Source organism: Sceloporus occidentalis, unplaced genomic scaffold (assembly GCF_023333645.1).
Source record: "Sceloporus occidentalis isolate IW3139 unplaced genomic scaffold, rSceOcc1.0.p SCAF_7, whole genome shotgun sequence".
Classification (NCBI taxonomy): domain Eukaryota; kingdom Metazoa; phylum Chordata; class Lepidosauria; order Squamata; family Phrynosomatidae; genus Sceloporus; species Sceloporus occidentalis.
In genome coordinates, this window is record NW_028316987.1 from 4,371,141 (window position 1) to 4,391,944 (window position 20,804).

A 20,804-nucleotide genomic window follows, 5' to 3' on the forward strand; every position below is an offset into this window, starting at 1 on the left:
GAGAGTTTCACAATAAATGTTTTCTCTGAATCCCCAAAGATCTGATGGATATTTTATATTTGCATTCAACATCAAATAATGTTCAATACATATGTGATATGTATTTGCTCACTGGTACTGTTTATTTCAGCCATTTTGAATTACCATGAAAAGACACATAAATATCTCCATGTTTAAATAGCTTCCATTTAAGGGTGGTTAAAGCGGTCTCAAACTGGATTATTTCTGTTGTGTGTTTTGGACCAGTATCATCTAATGAGATAAATTGCTTTGTGGGTGTTAGAATTTAGATCTCCCAGGCTCTATTCCAGACTCTAACTGGCGCATCAGAGTGGCTTTTGTGTTAGAATTCTTGATCCATTGTATCACACGTTGATCTGTATGTGCAATGTGTGTATGTGTATCTGTCAGTGTTTGTGAGTCACGTATCAAAAATGCTTAGGACCAGAGGAGTTTTGGATTTGGATTTTGTTTTATTTTTGGATTTTGGAATACCTTCATTTGTATCATGTACACATATGAGCGCATGAGATATCTTGGAGATGAGACCTGAGTCTAAACACAAAATTCATTTATGTTCCATATACACCTTTATATGCATAGCCTGAAGGAAATTTTATACAACATTTAAAAAAAATTGTGCATGAAACAAAGTTTGTATACACTGAACCATCAGAAAGCAAAGGTGTCACAATCTCAGCCACTTGAATTGTGAAATATTTTGGGTTTTGGAATTCAGGATAAGGGAGACTCAACCTATATATATTTCTCCTATTCCCACCTACAGCTTAAAATGGGGCTATTATGCTCAGCCTTGACAGGATAACCAAGATCATGCATGTTACAGAAAGCAGTCTGAATGCTTCAAATAGCCTGCTTATATTCTATTTAAACTTAATTTACTTAATCTCTGTTTTCATCTAGACCAGACATCCTCCTCTCTCTCTTCATTACTCAGTGATTTTCACCTGGATGCAAATTTGCCCAATGGCATCTTCTAATGACAGGAGAAGTCACTACACATATCTTTCTATGGTGAAGCTTTTTGGAGGACAGTGTCCCCAAGTGGCCAGAGTCTGACATTAGAAATGTAAGGATTTGCTTGACATAACTACTGCAGAAAACAACTGCAGGTTCATTGAAATCATTCTTCTCCAAAAGCGAATAAACATTTTGCACATTTGAGCTACGGTGTGGTCTTCAGCAGGAGTAAAATCTTAAGTGCTATACAATTTTCCTTTATATCCGACATCTAGACTGTATGCTATTTAAAACCATTGACAAGTAAGAAGAAACTAGCAGCACGAAAACCTACCCAAAATCTTTATGGAGAGAAATTCAAAGCGATTGGGGAACCCACCAAACAGCTCACTTAGCACTTAATATCTTCAGCTGTCATACAGAAGTACAATTTGGAGTGCAGCCAGTCATTGCAACAGTCCCAATCGCTATTTTATCCACTGGAGAGAAAACTAGTTAATTACAGAATGTAAATATCCCTCTTAATCTTGAGCTGCAGCCTCCAATTGATTCATTTTCCTCCAGTTCCTCATAAATATGTGCCACAGCACACTTACAAGTTCAACCTGTGCTTACCTTCCTATGACAAATCACAAAACATCTTATATGCAAGATACATAGGTGAAGAAAAGGATGTGCCACTAATAAACAGATGCCTTTCACCACATGAGGGAATACCTCTTCTAAATATGAAATATTTAATTAGATGTATCATTTTCTATATTGACCCTCAGACTACTCATCTGCCATTCTACCTGAGTATTGCTTCCAGTGCTTGGAGATATGAACGGTAAGGAAATATAGGGTGGGATGGGGAGTTTAATTCTTAATGGCTGGGAATGCAGAGTTTGAAACTGTTGTGGATTACAGTTCCCAGAATCCTGTAGAATCCCAGCATGGGGGGGGGGGAACTTACCTATTATTATTATTATTATTACGCTTTATTTATAAAGCGCTGTAAATTTACACAGCTCTGTGAACATACAATCAATTAAAATAGATAAAATAAACCTGCCTATGGCGTACATTCTACGAAAACAACATAATACATATTAATACATCTTAACCTTCTATTTCACTGATGTCCCCCAAGCGCACCTCTTTCCCCCTACCCTTCCATATATTATGAATCTTATATTTAATTACTGTTAATTATATTGTAATATAAACATTGCATAGATATCTTAATTTGTGTATTTTATGCAGATTTATAGGTGTATTTTATGTAATGATTGTGTTTCAACTATGTTGTAACCCGCCTCGAGCTGTGAGGAGAGGCGGGTAAGAAATTATTATTATCATTATTATTATTAATAATAATAATAATAATAGAGGAAAGTAAGGCATGCATTTGCAGATGAAAAGTGCTCTGCCAACACACAGTTGCCTCTGAAAAGCAGCATTGATTCCCTGCAACCTTCATGAGAGCACCAAGGTTTTGTAGCTAATAACAGTGTACTTCCAAACCTTCCTCTTCTTGCAAATACAAAAAAGAGCTGGATTCATGGAGGGAAAAAATGACAGACAGTACATGATGGGAAGCCTACTACTCAAGCTAATGCTGCAAATTATTCAACATTTCAGTAAAACTAGCAGGATATCTTCACCACAGTTTCCTGTCACACTGCAGAATTATTCCAGTTGGACACCACTTTAACATCCATGGCTTGATGCTACAAAATCCTGGGATTTGTTGCGGCACTAGAGCTCTGTTACAAAACTAGAGATCCCAGAATTCCATAGCATTGAGCCATGGCAGCGAAAGGGTGTCAAACTGCATTAATTCTGCAATATAGCTGCAGAATTAAATCCCAGCATTGAAAATGCTGTACTTTGTGCTGCAAATCTTCCTTTTCAGTCCAGAGTTTAACTGCCGAAGAGCATCCGCATTTCTTACAGAAATTGTATGCAATGGCAAATGTTAATTTGTGCATTTCTGGTGAAATTAATTTGAGGTTAACAGGTGTCTATAAAAGTACAAATGCCAGGACACTGGGAGACCAGGGTTCGAATCAACGCTCGGCCATGGAAACTGACTAGATGACAACCTTGGGCAAGTTGCGCTTTCTCAGCCTCAGAGGATGGCCATGGCGGACTCCCTCTGAAGAAACCTGCCAAGAAAACCCAGAAATAGGTTGGCTTTAGGGTCGCCATAAATTGGAAATGACTAGAAGGCGCACAACAGCAACCAAGATTCAGTCAGGGCTTTGTTGCTAGCGAAATACAATTTTAAGCGCTGGTCTTGCTCAGAGTCCTGTAAGTGTATTGTAAGCCAAGAAGTCATTTTAACAAAAATCAGAAAAACACGGTTGAGTAAATAATAAAATACAGAATACTCAGAGCATTCTTTTTCCTGTCTCGCTGTTTCTGTGTGTCCCTATCAGTGTAGTTATTATTTTATTGTTTAATTGATTTTTAAACTTGTATTTTGCATGTTTTATAGTGTTTTAAGTTGGACTGTTTTAGATTTCTAAGCTGCCTCGAGTCCCTGTACCAGGAGGAAGGCGGGATATAAATAAACATAATAATAATAATAATAATAATAATAATAATGAGGGACCAGGGTTCGAAATCCATGGAACCCACTGGATGACCTTGGGCAAGTCACACTCTCACAGCCTCAGGGAAAGGCAATGGCAAGCCTTCCCTGAAGAAATCTTGCTAAGAAAACCCCACGATAGCTTCACTTTAGGGTTGCCGTAAGTCGGAAACTCAAAGCCATATGACAACAGCAACACCATAATATGTAATGGTTTGAACATTGGACTAGGACACTGGTTCAAATCTGCACTCAGTCACACTCTCTCAGCCTCAGGGGAAAGCCATGGCATGGCAAAAACTCTCTGAAGAAACTTGCTAAGAAAACCCCATGGAAGGGTTGCCACATAGACTTGAAGGCACACAACAAATGAAATGAATTTCTATGAGTGGTGTTTTGTTTTGTTTTTAGCTTTTATTTGGTCATTTTGTCCCACATTTTTCTTAAAATATCCTACATTTTGCGGGGCTTTGTCCTCCTTCAGGGTTAGGACATCTGGTCACCCTGAACCCTGAGTTATCTGCAAACATTTTACAGACAGGACAAAATATAAAGGTGGAAAAATGGAACAAAGATGGGAAAATGTGACAATAGCACACTCTCCGCTCTGCTCAATGCCTGGCAAGGTACAGAGGCAGAAGGAGCCCCCTTCTCCCCTTCGCGTCTTAACCAATCAGAGACCCGCAAAGGGCAACGTTCCATCCGCACCGTCCAATCAACGCCCGGGAAAGGCGTTTGCCTCTGATTGTCCTCTTCCTCGCTCAACTCCCCCTCCTCCGCAAACTGGACGCATGCGCAGTAGTGCCAATCCACACAAGCACAAAATACAGCCCCTTTTTCCCCCTTTCCTTCCCGCCTTTTTTTTGGGGTGATTACGGTGGCCCCTAGGGGCCCCCAAATTTATTAGGCAAAAATGTCCACGAGGTCCCACCGAGATTTGAACTCGGATCGCTGGATTCAAAGTCCAGAGTGCTAACCATTACACCATGGGACCGGCTGATTTCTGAGAGGAGCAGGAGGCTTCCTCAGTCGTAGTTAAGAGACTGCGTGGCCCGTCAGTGAGGCCGCGCGAGTCAATCAAGGATAGGACCAATCTGATTGGATGAAGCGTCCAAAAGGAGGCGGGGGGAAAGGATCACAGTAAAACAGGGTTCCTCTCCACCGCGCTTATGCAACAGGCCTCTGTAGGAAGAGCAGCCACAGTGTTGTAAGGGCTTTCCACCACAGGGGGCGCCCGCCCTTAATGTGCGCTGAGGGAACAGGGATGACTTCTGGCAAATAGCGCCCTCTGGAGACTGAAAAAAAGTAGTGCTGGTTTTTCAAAAGAGCTACTAAGGAACTGTGACGGTACAGAGCCAGTGTAGCATAGTGGGTTCAGCGTTGGACTAGGATTCTGGGGGTCCTGGGTTCGAATCCCTGCTCAGCTGTGGAAACCCATTGGGTGGGATGGGGCAAATCATCCCACAGAAACGGAAATCAAGATGCACAATGCTATCGCATCTCTTTTGAGGAAGCTGCAGATCAGTGGATTAGGGTTTCTTCTACCATGTTTGGGGCAGCAGAAAATAGCTCACTGAAAAGCCTACCTTGATTTAAATTGGAAGGACCCCCTGCTATCAATACAACTCACTCTTGGGCTTGATGAATCAAGTTAGAATCAAGATCAGACCACAGAGCCCCTATCTTGCTAGAAACCCCCTAAGCAAGCCCTATGGTCCAGTGCTCTTTCACAGCTTCCATGCACATCCGTGGGGCTTGTGCTAAACATCTTCCTGAACTGGGAAATCCTATATATACTTTACTTAGGGGTAAAGCCCATTGAACTTTATGGGACTTATGTCAGGGTACATATCAGAGCCTGAAAAGTGGATGCACAGGACTGTGCTATTCATTTGTTCTCAGCTATTGCCTTTACTAATCACAAGTATTGGAAGCTTTTGCAGAATTTTTTTAAAGAAAGCCTGTGATTTAAAAATATCCTCCTCCCTGTCAAAAACCAATTTGCCAAAATCAAATTATCCCTCTAAGGCTTCAGTCATGATTGCAACACATCTGAACTACATTGCTTCTCCAACTTCCAACTGATTAGCATTATTACAGCCAATGGCCTGCAAGTATAACAGTCAAGAGATCCGCTGATTTGTTCCTGTGTTCATTTCTGAACTGTGGAATTTTGTGGGTCATGGCCCCTGAACCAATGGAAGGCTAGATGTGTCAGGCAGCTGTGTACTAAGGACACCAGAATCTTAGACCATTTATTCTGATTATCAGTTTACCTATAGATCATGGAGTTGTGAATGACCTTTCTTCTGCCAAAGTAAACTGAATGAGCACTTAAGAGCCTTTTAATTAAGAGATGCTGCCTGTTTACGATTGCATAATAATCTGGCACTTCTATTCTACAGCATCACACTAAATTGGGAAAGAAGTATAATAACTGATATTTATCTTCTGGAGAATTAAAAGTATTGAGAAAGGCACAGCTTATTAATTCAACAACCGTCTAATGGGAAGTGGGAAGGGGAGGGACACAGCTCAGTGAAAGAGCAGATCTTTTTCCATGCACAAGTTTCCAGGTTCCATCCCTGGGCTGTTCTGGGAAGGGTAGGATCACCCCTCTATCTGAAATCCTAGTGGGCTGCTTCCAGTAAGTGCAAACAGTACCAAGTTATATAGATTATTGGTTTGATTTGGTTAGAAGGCAGCTTCTTGTGTTTCTATCTGCTTTATCCTACAAATCGAAGAAAGTCCAGCTTCCACAAGACAAACCGGTCAGGAAGTGAGAACAGGCACAACTGACTCACAACAATCATCAAGGCAGTTGTGGTCAGTGCCACCGATATAACATCTTGGTTGCTGGTTCCACTTACCCAACGTGGGTTTTTCTTGTTGCAGAATTTAAGAACATTAGAGTGCAGAATTCACAAGTGATGAGCTGAAGAAATTGTTGGGTCTTGACCATGCTTTGGCCAGAGAGACTCCTTCCCAAAGTGGGCTTGCTGGATCCCACCACCCCAAAATTAAAGTGAAGGATTGGACCTTGCAGGACAGTTGTGGAAAGGGAAGTCCCAGCCCTACTGTATAAGCCACCAGCTGCAATGCAAAAGCTACCTTTACTGTAGATTTTTACTTGAGGTAGCCATCTTACTTTCAGGAGGTATATGGCAGGGGAAAATCCTATCTGGGGCTCCTTCACACTACATAATTATAGTGTTACGATTCCACGTTAACTGTCATGGTTCTGTCCAATAGAATCCTGGAACTGGAAGTTTAAAGAGGTGCACTTAGAACTGGCACTTTGGTGACTCACCAAACTACACACCTCAGGATTGCAAAGGACAGAATTACGGCAGTTAAAGTGAAATAATAGCAGTATAACTGTGTAGTGTGAATGGGCTCTGGAGCACCACTTTCTTCAAGGCTTATATAAAGCTACAGCCTTTGAATGGACAGTAATCATTCTCTCTCTCAAACAGTTACACACACTCACATACACACAAGGATTTTTAGAACTCTTACTGTTAAGTCTGAGGTAGTTTCTGCATGTATAAATTCCATAGCTAGTTAACACTTGTGTATCTTCAAAGCGATAAGGTTATGACAGAGCCTCTTAAAGTTCAGTCTTTTTTCTTCTTCTTTGCTAAGCCATAAAATTCTACAACTGGCACACATCTTTTAAAAGAAGAAAGGAATGGCCTAATCTTGTCCTTTCAGATGAATGGCTACGAATTCCTAAGACTCCTCTGACACATTTTTTTCATGGCTTTGGATGTAAATCCCAATATTCTTCATTTAATTTTAAAGCAAGCAAGCAAGCAAGCAAGCAGAAAGAAAGAAAGAAAGAAAGAAAGAAAGAAAGAAAGAGAAAAGGTTTTGTTTGCCTTTTGGGCAGGCCAATGCTTTCAGGGGGGCAATGATTTGGGCTTACCTGCTAAGTCAATGGAAGGTGTAATTTTTAAAAATCACCAAAGTAAACCATTCCCCTGGATAAACATATATACTTGTCCAAAGAGAACCAAACTGTAAGCCTAAAGTCAATTTGCCAAAACATATTACCTGTTAAAAGTTTCAATGGACTACTAAATTTCAATGCTCATTAACTGTAATTTGTGTACATGACCAGTAGCCATACTGATGAGGAGACTTGGGAGCTTGTAGCACAACAAGTAACTTCTCCAACTTCTGAATTTAAATATACTTAATGCCTTCCGAATTGCAGAGAAGGATGATGTTAAGGATAGGCCAAGCTGCAGCGCAACACAATGTGAACAGTACTGCCGTTATATCTCAGCATTGGCCAGTACTGGTAATTTGTACACAAAGCTGTATCCAGATTTTGGAAGAAACTAGTTACTGTTACCCACACCTGCTATTGTTATAACGTGTTGGCTTGTGCAGTGTCTTGTACCAATGCCTCCTGTGTTCTGTATGTGCTGAGATGATGAGGAGGAGGAGGACAAAAGGAAAATGTATTTTATACCACAGGTTTGCAACATACAGGTTTGTTTTTATTTTGTTAAACAGTAACTATCAAGTTACTTGTGAGAAACATGGACTACAGTGTGCCTGCACCATACGCGGGCACACCATACACAGCTTAAAGCTTATGCTAAAGCAGTGTGGCAATTAGGCAAATGGTACATGTGCCCCATACCATGCTGTGAGCATGAGCCCCGTTGTTTCCAATGGGGAGCGAGCATACGCGGAATTCCATCTGGAATGGATCCCCCGCGTAAGGGAAGGGTTCACTGTATTTAATATTGAAGTTATAATGGCAACTAACCTAAAAAAAATAAATAACCTGCCAAATTCTGACAATGCCTAAAACTACAGTAAATGGATCAAGCCCTACTTGTAGCATCCTATTAAACCTAAGTCCTTAAAGAATGTTTTATTACAGGGATGGGAATCCCATGATTCTCCAGAGGTTGCTGGGTCTAACACCTCTACCCAGTATAGCCAATTCTGGGAATTGCAGCCCAACAACATCTGGATGACCACATGATTCCTACCTTTGTTTAGAGCCAGGCAATTTCTGGGGTTTACAGGGAGGGTTCAGTAGCACACACACCCATACCCACCACAGTCCTCACCCTCTGCTTTGCCATCTAATTTAATCATTATGACTAATCCACGTATGTTTGCTTTAAAACAAGGCACATAGGGAATCCTGCTACTAGAAATGAGATTCATCTATGTGTGTCTGTCTGTGTGTCTGTGCAGTGGTGATGGGGTTTCAGTGGTTTCCAAAACCAGGGAGTGCCTGTCTGTGGTTTGCAGGCTGCATGTTGCTCATCTCTGTAATTCAATGGGGTCCTGTTAGAGATATATGTAGGTTTAAGTTAAGCTATTTATTTTATCTATTTTTGGCTGCTGTGGAAGTTGGCATTCCTTTATGCCCTCTGCAGCGACCAAAGCCCTCCCAGACCCATTGAAGTGCCACAGAAGTGTATGGACTCCAGCCTAGGTTAGCAGATGATGTAATTGTTTTGCATCTGGCTACGGGGACATAGACAGATGCTTCTGTAATCCAGTTCCTACTCTTCTCTAAGCACAGAACGGTCACTGGGAGGGGGGCTTCAGAGTATCTATGGTTGGTCTGGGAGGTGGTAATTTTCTGAGCAAAGCGTAGTTCAGCATGCGGAACTACTGTACTATTCTGAGCCATGCAGGATTTCAGCCACAGATGGCCAGGGAGAAGAACAATAAATTGGAACAGATCAGATTGCCTACGTCCTCTTACCCAGACATCTTCCTAATGGATAATAAAGAGGGATGGTGACTGGGCAACTGAACTGGTAAAAACCTAGCCATGCTAACTGTGGATTCTGGGAGCTGTACTCCTTTACAATATTTTTTCTAGGTGCTATGATTCCAGTGATAAATGGTATTAGCATAGCTAAAGGGGAGAAAGTTTCCTTTTTAGCTTGGTGAGAGGAATGCATTTTATTGGCTTGCCAAGTAAACTTCAGCCAAACAGAGAATCTGTTATAATTTTTTGTGACCATATGTGCTATCAAAGGGCCATTTGCATGCAAGCTTTTGAGGAATGAATAAAAAAGAAAAAAGATGGGTATCCCAAGATGTTTGGTTGTAAATTCATGTTAACCCCTTTTTAAGGTTACAAAATGGGCAACAACTTGTAGGATTACGTGTATGTGGACACTTCCCCTGCCTCAGCATTTTTCTATCAAAACACTTGTTCATATACAATGACTTCTTTTTCATTAAAGTGAAGCATCTTGACTGTTCAAAACTTAACTGGTAGTTCCTTCTTTGTGCAGAAGTCACACCGTAAAACCAGTCTGGGAGCATGTCCATGAGCATTCCCCAATCCAATGCCCTACGCACCTTTTACACTACAATTCTCACTGTCTCTTGCTAGCACAGTCAATAATCATGACAAGCAGGGGTGGTAAAATTTCTAGTCCAACATATATGAAGGGTGTGCAGTCAGGTTAGGCTAATATAGGAGGCACTAAGGAGAAGATGAACAGGGGAAGTCTAAGCCAGCAATACCTGCTGCTATCATCATCCCTGCCCCTTTTCTGAAATTCAAAATGGTGGCAGCAGTGACAAAAGGGACAGTCAATGAGACTGTAGAAAGCAATGGGTAGCACATGCCAACAGGAGCAGACGCAGTCCCAATCTGGTCTCAAATAAAACTCTGAAGGTAAGAAATCTGAAGGAGCTGCAAGATACAGGGCTTTGGAAAGCTACTTTTCTGAATGAAAACTCTAGGAGACAGCACAGCTATTTTGGGGAGCTGTGCTCCCCAAAAAGTAATTTGCCCAAGCTCTGCTACATTTTCAAAACATAAAGCATTCAAGAAAAAATGTGAAAATTTGAAACATTACAAATCCTGCACAAACCATACAATTTAGTGGCAAAAAATACCAGACCTCAGGGACACGATTTAATAGGACCAAAATCCAATGATTGTGCGTGTGGTTTTTTTTTTAAAAAAAAAAGTCTGAAAACAAACGAAACAAAATGCTCTTAATATTTTTGTCAGTTTTTGGACAGCAATCCATCACTGCAATATCTACTAGTCACTGTCATCTCCTATCCCTGATAGCTAAATTTTCCAGGGGGAAGGGGGGAAATACCACCATGTACTTTTGACAATAGTAAAGCAGATCAATTTTAAATCCAAATTACAGAATGATTAGCATTAGATTTATCTGAGTTTAAAGCTCTCTGGTGTAAAAAATCCACAAGGGAAAATGCGGATTAACAAGAATTTTGTTTACTTCCATCAAGAGATACTGCATTCCATTTTTGAAAAATAAACAAATGCCGTTTCCATTAAAAGATTCCAACAAATTACAGGAGCTGGAATACCGTTTCAATTGTCCAAATATTCATACGCATTATTATCATTCCTAGGGAAAAAAACAAACAGAAATTGGTTGGTGAAATTGTATAATGGATTATACTATTATTATTATTATTATTATTATTATTATTATTATTATTATTATTCAGACCGCCGAAAAGCGGCGGCCTGTACCCGCCCCTTTCCCCCCAAAAGGGGCGGCCTGTACCCCGCCCCTTTCCCCGCTGAGGCCCCAATCCGCCGCTTTTCGGGTTGCGGGGAAGAGGCAAAAGGCTGCTTCCCCGCAGCCTGAAAAGGAGTGTCCCTGGGGCTTCAAACCCCAAGGACACCCCGAGGCGGCGGGGAGAAGAGAAAGAGGCCAAGCTTGGCCCGTTTCTCCTTTAGTCCGCTGGGCGCAGCCATCTGAAGGCTGCGCCCAGCAGACTAAACCAGGAAGGAGCTCCGAAACGGAGCTCCTTCCTGCTCCGTGCTCAGGGCGCACTATGCGCCCTGGCACGGAGCCATAACGCAGGGGTAGGCAACCTTTTTGAGCCGGGGGCCGGGTTGCTGTCCCTCAGACAATTGGGCGCAATTGTCCCTCCACACGGCCGCCGCCGTTTAGTGCGTGACGAGCACGCACTAGGGTAACCTAGTGCCCGTTTGTAACCCGCCAACTTTTTTTTAAAAAACGGCTTACGTGTTGTAGACACGTCCTAGTTCCTCCGCCATGTTCCTAATTGTTTTCGAATCTTGGGCAGCTTGCTTCTCAAGGACTGTTATCTTCTCTAATGCCCGCTCCTTTGCACTCTTTTCTTCAATAACCTGTTCGCGTAACTTGGAATTCTCTTCCAACAGATCAACAACCTGCAAATCAGAAATGGGCATATTTAATCACTAACACACACACACACACACACACACACACACTCAAGCGAGTTCTGGATTGTCTCCCCCAGACTTATCTGTTTTTGTTCTTGCCACTGTTACCTTCTGTTGCTCACCAGTCTACTGTTTCTTGGGTGCCACCAACACCTTCCTGTCATAGGAGAGCAGCCCAGCAAAGTTGCTGTAAGCCAGGGGTAGGCAACCTTTTTGAGCCGGGGGCCGGGTTGCTGTCCCTCAGACAATTGGGGGGCCGAAGCCGGGGGGTGGAGTTTCCACCCTCTGGGGGCGGGGCTGTATGCTGGGGGTGGGGGAAAGGGGAGGCTTACAATCTAAAAAGACACAACACAAAAGGAGAGGGAAATGGTGGGGGAAAGGGGAGGGGATCAGGTCCAGCATTCTTCTCTCCCTCTGAGGCCTGGACCAAGGCAGATGGACTGCAGGGAGGTTTCTTCTTCTTCAGGCTAGCCCTGATGGAGCTGGGCCTGCCTGGTCAACTCCCTCATAGGCCGGAAGATTACAGTTATGACATGAATGCAATTCCTGCACTCTTTGAGAGAGATGCTATTGAGTATAGTCATGCTAAAATTGCTACCTCTAAAAATGTGACTGCTGATTTACCATTCAGCAATTGAGTCAACAAATCTACTGCAGGTAGAACTGCTTTCTGGATTTAGGCCACATTTATATCACACACACACACATACACACACAGCTCGATATCTAAACGTGTAATACAAATATTACATGCCATTGTTACCACTATTATTTTCCTTATAATTAAAATTCTTTCTATTTCTAATGTTGAAGTATGTGAGTACTGTTGTGCACACAGTCTCATATATATATATACAGAAGACCAGTAAATATGGGGAAGATCAACATGTGCAGAATGCCAACTATATCTTTGAGGGAGAACCTAAGTGGAGATCTCAAAAACAGCCACTTCCTTATATGTTCCCCTGTTTGTGGGCCTCAATGCTAAAATTCATAAAAATATTTGTCAAACACAGTGTTCTCCAAAAAGAAACATTATTCTTGCTGAAGGCTTGAATAAAGACATAAAGCATGAATATTCTTAGTGATATATTTGCCAGCTTTGCTCATTATTCTGAAATTCTAGAAAATTAAAATATATCATGCTTACCCCTCTTATATTCACAGCATGGAAAAGTTTTTTGTTTTGTTTTGTTTTGTTTTGACCTTTGCCATCATCCTCAGCTATTTTATATGAATATTCTAACCACCAATCCGATTTTTTTTACCTTGGACCAAACCAAATGGCCTTTTAGCACAGGCAAAAGGGCACCCTTGCCACCATGGCTTTTTGGCGTTCCTTTGGCGCAGTGTGTCTAAACACTGTGCCAATGGAGTGCCGTGACACCTCTGCCATGCAGTTGGGTGCGCACTGTGATGCTAGTGCTGGGGTGGCATTGGGGCATGCACCATGCAGATATCATGCCCGCACTCTGTCCCAAGGCCGGCATTAAACACCAGTCTGTTTAATCCCTCAGTTTGCAGCAACTAAAGTGTGCTGGAGACAAAGAGGAAAAGTGGAAGGACAGAAAAACTGGGACATTTTAAATAGCTGAAAAAGTGGAACAACACAGTATTAAACAGGACTGTCCCTGCCAAATTGAGGCAGTTGGAGGTTATGATCCCCTGTATTGAATGGCAACACTACACAGCACATGTGCAACCCTATATACCACCAAATATGCATGCACTTCTGCACACAATGTGTCTCAGTTTGTGTCCTTAGTTCTCTTTAATGTGTGACTTTATTACAGTTCATTGCCTTCACTGAAATCTTGGCTACGTAGAGGCAATATAAGATGAACTGACCCAGCTTTTTAAAATGAACTCAGCCAAGTGAAGAGATCGTTTTTCTCTCCTGACATTTTCAACTACTTGGATGCTTAATTATCTGTTACCAGAATGTCTCCCTGTAAGCGCCAGCAATTTCACCCATTAGCAATTAGCTACTGAACTTAGTGCAATTGAATAAACACATAAACACCCCCGCCACCTGCATTTGAACACAAGGAATGTTTCTGTCATAAAAGGTCTCCTCTCATAAAGAATTACAATGCATTTTGTACCCAACTGCAGTTTGGATATTGCTCAGTTGATGACCATATGCACTCCTGTCCTGCATTTAAATAAATTTATGCCTTGCCTACATCTGGGATATGAATCCAATATCCATACAACATTTCTTTCTCTTGCTATTGCACTGTCAGCAAAATCTCAACACTGTGATAAGATGCTGAGAGAAAAAGAAAACAAGATTTGTAATAACAAATGAAATTCCTTAGTCAATATTTGTATTGTGGATCCTTTCTATATAGCTGCTGGGGTAATCCAAAATCACAGAAGACAGGTTGCAGTTTCTGCAAGCAGCACTTTTGACAACTTCCTCTGGCCACAGGTGAAGTGAAAGGCTGCACATCATCTGGCTTGTAACCATGGACCACTGAGTTCATAGCCTCATAAGTTTTCGTAATTAAGAGAAGACAATAGGGGGGGGCATGTGTAATGGGGAAATGGGGATAAATCAGATGTATAAACCAGATGTTGGAAAAGTTGCTTTTTGGACTACAGCTCCTGTGACCACGGTGGCTGCAAGATTCTGGGAGTTGTAAGCCAAAAAAGGAATTTTTCCAAGATGTGGCATGAACCTGCTCTTTGTCTCATCTGCTTAACAGAAACAGATTGTCACAGATCAGGTCAGTAATAATGATGTCAGGAAATAACTGAAGGGGCTGGATTAGTGGGACAGTAAAGGGAGCAAGTATGGTGTAATAGTTTGAATGTTGGACTAGGCAGGAGACCAAGGGCTCATTCCCATTTACTTTTAAACCTGTTTGTGATTGACCTTTGCTCCATGTTGATAAATCAGTTCCAAAAGGTCCATCGTTCCCCCTATAAAAGTGGATCTTTTCATTATCCCCTTGTAATCACTTCTTTTTTGACACAATTGTTATCTCCACTAGTTTGCGCCGCTTCAAAATGCATGTCAATCATCTGTGTGTCATCTGAGGGACCTCCAAGCCCCTCAGAGGCCGGAAAGGAGGCGAGGACGCCCGCGCTGGGGTCCTCCCCGGCTCTTTCCAGGCTTCTGAGGGGCCTCATCATTTGAAAGTCATACTCTCTCAGCCTCAGAGGGGAAAAGATATTGGCAAGGAAGCCCTGTGATAGGATTACTATAGATCAGAAATGACAACAACAAAACCCATGAGGTGCAGGTCACACACTCTCTCAGCCTCAGAGGGTGACATTGGCAAAAGCCTCTCTGAACACATTTTGCCCTGTGATAGAGTTGCCCTAAGTTGGAAGCGACAACAACAGCAAAACCCATGATGATATGCAAGTCATACTCTCTCAGCCTCAGAAGGAGGCATTGGTAAAAATCTTTCTCATAGAATCATAGAGTTGGAAGAGACCACAAAGGCCTTCCAGTCCAACTTTCTGCCATGCAGGAACTCTCAGTCAAATCATCCCCAACAGAGGGCCATAAAGCTCTCCACATACTGTTAGGGAAGGAGTTCCGCTGTCAAACAGCTCTTAGTTTCAGGAAGGTCCTCCTAATGTTGAGGTGAGTGGAATCTCTTTTCCTGGAGCTTGCATCCATTGCTCCTAGTCTCTGGAGCAGCAGAAAACAAGCTTGCTCCCTCCTCAATATCACATCCCTTCAAGTATTTAAACAGGGCTATCATATCACCTCTTAACCTTCTCTTCTCCAGGTTAAACATCCCCAGCTCCCTCAGTCGTTCCTCATAGCCAGGGCAAGGTTTCCAGACCTTTCACCATTTTAGTTGCCCTCCTTTGGACACATGGCTCCAGTTTCTCAACATCCTTTTTGAATTGTGGTGCCCAGAACTGGACACAATATTCCAGGTGGGGCCTGACCAAAGCAGAATAGAGTGGCACTATTACTTCCCTTAATCTAGACACTATACTTCTATTAATGCAGCCTAAAATTGCATTGGCCTTTTTAGCTGCCGCATTGCACTGTTGACTCATGTTCAATTTGTGGTCTACTTGGACTCCTAGATCCCTTTCACATATAGTTTCATTCAGCCAGGTGTCCCCCATCCTATATCTGTGCATTTCATTTTTCCGCCCTCAGTGCAGTACCTTACATTTCTCCGTGTTGAAGTTCATTTTGTTGGCTTTGGCTCAACTTTCAAGTCTATTCAGGTCGTTTTGAATTTTGATCCTGTCCTCTGGAGTATTAGCTATTCCTCCTAATTTGGTGTCATCTGCAAATTTGATAAGTATATGCCCCCAATTTTGTCCTCCAAGTCATTGATAAGGATGTTGAATTGCACTGGGCCTGTGGGACCCCACTGGACACTTCTGTCCAGGATGAAAAGGAGCCATGGTTGAGCACCCTTTGGGTTCGGCCGGTCAACCAATTACATAGAGACAGAAATGTAACAGTTGCCTTGTCTAGCCCACATTTTACAAGCTTGTTTGCAAGAATGTCATGGGGAACCTTGTGAAAGGCCTCTGAACAAGCCTTGCCAAGAAAACCCTGTGTAGGGTTGCCGTAAGTTGGAAATGACTTGAAGGCACACAACAACAACATTAAAATCCATAGCTTATAGAGTTGACCCTCAGGAAGCAGCTACCGACAATGTTGTGTTCTACCTAAATACCAAATGAAAGTCTTGATTTTGCCAAGTCGCTTAGCCATGTGTTGCTCTGCAAAATGAACATAGAATTGGCATTCCCTAAATAATGATACAATGCACACATTTCTGTCTCTATGGAAAGATAAAAATAAAGAGGCATCTTATTTTGGACATCTTATTCAAAAAGGAAATCCTTAATAGGAGAAATCTTTTATAATCTCCAGGATAAAATTTAGGCCAAAATGAGGTCCTCAATTTTTCTTAAATGTCCTACATTTGGGGCTAAATTTTATCCTACAATTGTCCTATATTTTGGTCTAAATTTTGTTCTATGTTTTGTTCCGGTTTTTAGTAGAGAATTATGGCAACCTTAAATGGGGACAAAATAAAATAAGATTTGTTCCTTATTTCCAGTTGTAATTGAGCAGTGCTGCCGATAGTGTGAGATGTTAGGAAAACAACAAGATGCTAGGGAAATACATAAGACAATGAAGTAATCACCCCAGTTTCTCTTTGGGCAGAGAATTCTGTAATTCAGCTGAAATATCTCAGATGGGCTTCTGCAAGCAGCAGGAAACATAGGAGTTTATCACACGAAAGAGATCGGGAGTTTATCCCGTGAATACCCGGAAAATCGCATAATGATTTCACACAATGTTGCACAAAACCCGCCATTAAAGGGGTCACAAAGAAGCATTAACGTGCATCTTTTTATTTGCGGGATTTTAGAGACAATGCATTTCCGAGATCACTTTAATTGCGCAAGTGCATGTGATAATCATTCACTCTATTTGTCGCCATTTCCGCTTCATTTGCAGGATGCTTTAAATGCGCTTTAATCTCTTTTTAATGCTGAAACAACAACACTGGTGTAATATACTCCAGTGTGATATATTCCTTAGTGTTGTTGTTGTTGTTTAACCAATTATTAAATTTCTTTTGAAAGCTGGGAAGCAGTTAAGAAAGATTAATCACACAAACGATCTCTGTGGCATGCATTTTGTAAGTCCCCAGTGGAATTAACAGTCAAAAGAAGCCGGGAAAAAGTCTATTTGTTTAGATCAAATAACATAACTCATATGTTTTCCTTCCTTCCTTCCTTCCTTCCTTCCTTCCTTCCTTCCTTCCTTCTTGTTTCCTCTGTCTCCGTCTCTGTCCACCCCCCACAGTTTATTCTTATGACACAATGAATAAGACTCTTGTTAAAATTATATCAAAATGTCCAAGATTGAGAGTCTCTAGGGTAAAACTTTCCATAAAGAGGCTGAATTTGAACTGACGTCAATTGGACTAAACTGAGTATGATTTTAATTGAACTTATTTATTTAAAGAAGTATAGAGTGCATTCTCCTGTCATGATATATGTTAACGATGGAGTTTATCAGACAAGGGGAATTGGAAGTATAATCTGATGGCAATCTGAACACAAACAAATTCAGGCAATGGGGAGCCAGTTCGAATGCAATGCGTATTCACTTAATTGCGCAAAACTTGTGACTTTAAGTGAATGTGTCTGGCCCCACTTTCTTTTCATTCGAATTTAAGAGAAATTCCTCCTGTTTGATAAACTCCGATGACTTGTCACCCAACTATAAATTGCATGGTAGAAAAGCTAACAAGCCATGGCTTATATTCCCCATTACTTTTGTCAGCTGTTGTTTCAGGTTAGGGAACTGGGAAACAAACCATAGTATGTTTCACAAATCATAGTTATGGGTTCAGATGTGCTTATTTGTTTAAATCTTTATATCCCAGCCTATAGCCACAGATCTCAGGGCAGCTCAGATGTCACTAGTTATAGTTTCAACAAACTAGATTTCATGAACCAACACCAAGCCACTGAGTTCAGGTTGTGAATTGTGGCTGGTTAGTAAAGCATGACCAGCATAGGTAGGTTCCCCCACATGACAACAAGCCACCATGCCTTGGTACAATGTGTGTATGTTATCATAAAGGAAATATGGATATCTATAGAAAAAGCAGAAACAATTGCTCCTTGCTAAAATGTATGTTGAAGTGCAGATATATAGAAACCCAGGGTTGGGTTTGTAGAATTCTGTGGTTGCCATTGTTTGCTACAGAATGGGAACATATCACTCCATTCATTGGTACAGTTCCAGTTCTTTCTTTGTTAGCTTATCTGTTAATCTGTTCTCCAAGTGATATATTGGCCTGTTACAGACAGCCAAAATAAAGCTGCTTCGAGTCACTTTGGAGGTATGGTATTTCAATGATACATGCATCCTAAGAGTCCAAAGGCCGCACCAAAGCCACGCTCCAGTCCTAAGAACTGGAGTGCAGCTTTGGTGAAGCTTCCAGACTCTTAGGACTCATGCATCATTGAAACACCATATCTCCAAAGTGACTCGAAGCAGCTTTATTTTGGCTGTCTGTAACAGGCCATTGATAATATTGTTGTTTCAAAAAGGGCAGTTCAAAATTTCCCCCTTCTCTTTGGCTTTATTTTTTCCTCTCATAGATAATAATAATAATAATAATAATAATAATAATAATAACAATAATAATAATTTTAAAGAGATATTTGACTTCCTTTTAACACTGTGAAAGCATATATTAAGCATCATTTTACACCCTAAAAATCATTATTCAGCATAGAAATGCATTCGCTGACACTCACAGGATGATCTGGGGCCAGCCACTACCTCTCAGCTCAACTAATCTCGCAGGTTTATTGTGGAGATAGCATGAGGGAAGACATTAATTTCTAGGGACAAGTAGATAAGAATGAAATAGATTTTTGCAGGCTAATCTGTAATATCAGTTACAATAGCTGGCTACATGCATCACTAATCACATGCCTTCATGTTGCAATCCTTTCTAGCCATATCAGCATGCATTTAGTTCTGTTTGTGGCCTCAGCTCACAGTTTACAACATGTGGGTCCCTCACTATTGTTTGAGTGCATATTACTAAATTCCCACTGGTTGGGGCTTGTGGGAGTTTAAATACAAAAACATGTGGGGACCCATGGTTAGGACCCATGGTAAAATGCTAACAGATCACAGTGAAAAGGCAGAACGGCTAAATGCCTGTTTTGCTTGAGTTTTCTCTCAATCTGAATGTGTATTTCCACGCATAGCAGAGATTTTGGCAAGGGATCATCTGGGTTGCAAATCAGGATGGACAAGGAGTAAGTCAGGAATCACCTACTGGTAGTTAACCTAAATAAGTTCAAATCTTCAGGGCAAGATGAACTGCATCCCAGAGTACTGAAGGAACCTGTAGATAGGGTTGCCATTCCTCAGGACCTCCAAACCGGGACAAATGTAGGACAAAATTTTCAGATGTAGGACACATTTTTTGTGTGTCCTACATTTGAATAGGAGCCTCGCTGAGGGGAGGCTTTCCCTCCCGGCCTGGACTCTGGCCTTGCAGCAGCAGCGGCAACACCAGAGCTCGAGCGGGGAGGGAATCCTTCCTTCAGGGAGGCTTCCCCCCCCCGGCCTGAGCCCCGCCTTCGCTGTGGGGGCGGGGCTAAGGCGGGGAGGGAATCCTCCCTTCAAGGAGGCTTTCCCTCCCAGCCTGGGCTCTGGCCTCGCTGCAGCGGCGGCGACACCAGAGCTCGAGCAGGGAGGGAATCAGAGAAATCCCGGGGGCGGGGCCAAACCAGGGCGGGACTGTGCGGACCTGCCCAAAACCGGGAAAGTCCCGCCCACAGGCGGGATATGGCAAGCCTACCTGTAGAACCAATTGCCACCACCTTTGAGAAATCTTGGAGAAAGGGTGGTGCCAGAGGACTGCAGATGAGCAGACATTGTTCCTCTCTTTTAAAAAGACAAGAAATATGATCCAGGAAACTATAGCGCAATCAGCCTGACCTCAATACCAGGAAAAAAAATTAGAACAGAAGTCCACCTGCAAATATCTTGACGACAATGCAATGATTAATGGAGCCAGCATGGGTTTGTCAAGAACCCATGCTGTTCTCTTAGTTGTACAGTTAAACCTCTATTACTGTTACAGGAAGATCCAGTAAATCACAATATGAAATAACTTTGTAATTAAAAAGCCGTAAGTTTCTTAGAAGGAAAAGTTAATAAAATCGTATTGAATTAAAAATAAATAAATAAATAAATCCTCCCAAACTAACCATATATCTCTTTTTGACTGAGTACCATGTTCAATTTCCGCTAAGTCATGAAACGCACCTTGGGCAAGTTACATACGCTCAGCCTCAGGAAGACAATGGCAAACCTCCTCTGAACAAATCTTGCCAGGAAAACTCCATGATAAGTTTGCCTTAGGGTGGCCATAAATAGGAAACGATTCACAGGCTACAACACACATACTAGTTTAGTAGATGGTGGGAATGCTGTGGATGTAATTTCAGTGGATTTCAGGAAAACATTTGATAAGGTCTCCCATGATATTTTGATTGGCAAAC

General features: G+C 41.8%; 1 protein-coding gene and 1 non-coding gene across 2 annotated transcripts in view; both read right to left on the reverse strand.

Annotated features, from left to right (window-relative positions):
- Positions 1-20,804, reverse strand: part of ABI3 (ABI family member 3) — a 74,983-nt gene that overhangs the window by 47,662 nt on the left and 6,517 nt on the right. The window lies entirely within an intron of this gene.
- TRNAQ-UUG (transfer RNA glutamine (anticodon UUG)) lies at positions 4,482-4,553 on the reverse strand. Its single transcript has one exon. It is a non-coding gene; the product is annotated as a tRNA-Gln (tRNA).